Raw genomic sequence first — 2440 nt, 5'->3', positions numbered from 1 at the left:
CTTCCATAACGTGTGCCCAAAATTGCCACCTACCCTACTTGTGATGCGTCACACACTAATTTTACAGGCATGTCTTTTTTGTAAGTACAGAAATGTATCATCTGTGATTTCCCCTTTTATCTAGTCAAAAGCATCCTGACATTTGACCCGACCCGTTCCATTTAAACATCTTTTTGCAGTCAAAATATACAGTGGACTAGCAATGTGGCTAAATTCTTTAAAAAAATTTACCGTAAAAGGTTTTTAACCCTAGGAACGACTGTAGTTCCTTAACATTCTCGGGCACTTATGCTAATTTTAAATGCCCTAACTTTATCATCAGTCTTATGAATACCTTTACCATCAATCCTGAAACCTAAATACTCCAGAGAGTTTACAGAGAAATGACACTTACTTTTGTGAGTTTTCATTCCATTTTCTTTAATTCTATCTGAAACCGCTAGCAACCTTTCTAGGTGTTCCTTTTCGTCCTTGCCTGCAATCAAAATGTCATCTATAAAACAAAATACTCCTGGTAGAGCATGGAATATCTTATCCATAGTTTGTTGCCAAATAGTTGGGCTCGATGCTATTCCAAAAGGCAGTCTCTTTGGAGTAAACAGTCCTAAATGAGTGCTCAGAGTACATATCTTTTGAGAATTTTCATCCATCATTAACTGTAAAAATGCTGCTTTTAAATCAATCTTTGAAAATAATTTACAATCTCCTATGGCAGCTAACATGTCTTGAATATTCGGCAGAGGATGTTGTGCAATCTGCAATTGTGGATTTACAGTTACCTTGTAGTCTCCACAAAGTCTGACACTACCATCTCTCTTTGCTATTGGCACTAAAGGTGTAGCCCAATGCGAATAGTTAACCCTTTCCCAGGTTCCTTCCGCTTCCAATCTGCGAATTTCTTGTTCCACAGCTGGCTTCAATGCAAACGGAATCTTCCTGGGGGACATAAACTTTGGTGCTGCCTCTGGTTTCAGTACCAATGATGCTTTGCTATTTGCAACTGTACCTGTACCTTCTGAAAAGATTTCTGGGTATAATGGGATAATTTCATCTATGGATGATATATCTCTCATGTTTACTTTAGATACCTTCTCAAACACTTTTGGCCTATTCAATTTAACTCGAGCAAGCCACTGCAAACCTAAAAGACATCCATCTTTCTCCTTCACAACATATAAGGGTAAATTATCATGCACTTGATCTTCGTACTTTACCTTTACCTTAGCCATACCCATTACTGTCAGCCCATGAGAACCATATGTTTTCAGTCCTTTATCAGCTGGCTGCACCTTAATACCTGGAATTTTCTTAGCTATATACTCTGGCAATATGGTAACATCTGCCCTGGTATCTAGCTGCATTACAACTGGCTTCCCATTTATCTGAATATCTAAATATATTCTTTTCTTACTACCATTTAGATACTTAATTGATAATACCCAATCTTTGTCAGAATCATAGTCAAACTCTTGTGTGCCCTCAGTCTTATATACTACATGCCCTGACTTCTGAATTCGTTTGTTTGTACAAACTTGAGCAAAATGGTTCCACTTCTTACAGTTATTACACTGTTTACCCATAGCTGGACATTTGTCAGTATCCTTAGACCTATGGTTTTCCCTACCGCACCTACAGCAACTTTGTGAACTAGAATACTTATGATTTGTTGTCCTTGGCTTTGGTCTAGGAGATTTGTTTAGAACCTTACTTTGTTTACTCCTCTGGACATAAGCAGGCAACCTTTTATCCTTACCTACTTGTACCTAACTCACAAACTCTTTTCTTTCATAAGCATTAGCCTGTGATTTTGAAGCTTCCTTTATCCTTGCCAGTTTCATCAATCTATCTAGAGTTAAATTATCTTCTCCTAATAATATTTCTCTAAACTTGCGGTCTGGCATAAGATTCAATATGGCTTCAATAATTCTGTTTTCTAGATCAGGAAATTCACACAAGGTAGCTGCTTTCCTTAACCTTGTCACCCAAGAATCTATCAATTCATCATGCCCTGGCTTACTATTTGTAAATTTAAATCTCTCATAAAAACATGTTTACCTGGGTGTGAAATGCTTGGTCAATGCCTAACCATCGTTCATAAGTTTCTAAACTACTAAGTTAGAAATTTTTACATATTTTCCCTTTGGGTTTTTTTTCCCAGGTGACGCCTCAAATACCTTAATTTCTTTACTGGCTCTGTTATTTCAAGCACTGCTAAATAATCTTCGAAAACTTTCTATCCAAGGGTTTCCACCTAACACCGACCTGAACTGGGTCACCTTCGGGAGAAAAAGTCTCCACGGTGGTATACACCGGTGTTCCGGAGGTCATCTCGTCGGAATCGGTCACGTACGGCTGTTTGGGGTATCCAGGCCACCACGATCGCCGGTAGATCTGCGGTCCTGAAATCGCCGCTGTGTGAATTTTTCGCTCTCGTCGCCAA

The 2440-nt window shown here is 38.7% G+C and overlaps 1 pseudogene; it reads right to left on the bottom strand.

The window, feature by feature from the left end:
- Positions 1 to 269: 269 nt before the first annotated feature.
- On the bottom strand, positions 270 to 2328 carry LOC119585527 (annotated as a pseudogene).
- Positions 2329 to 2440: the final 112 nt, after the last annotated feature.

Source organism: Penaeus monodon, chromosome 20, assembly GCF_015228065.2.
Source record: "Penaeus monodon isolate SGIC_2016 chromosome 20, NSTDA_Pmon_1, whole genome shotgun sequence".
Taxonomy (NCBI): Eukaryota; Metazoa; Arthropoda; class Malacostraca; order Decapoda; family Penaeidae; genus Penaeus; species Penaeus monodon.
This window is presented reverse-complemented; position numbering and strand designations above follow the sequence as displayed.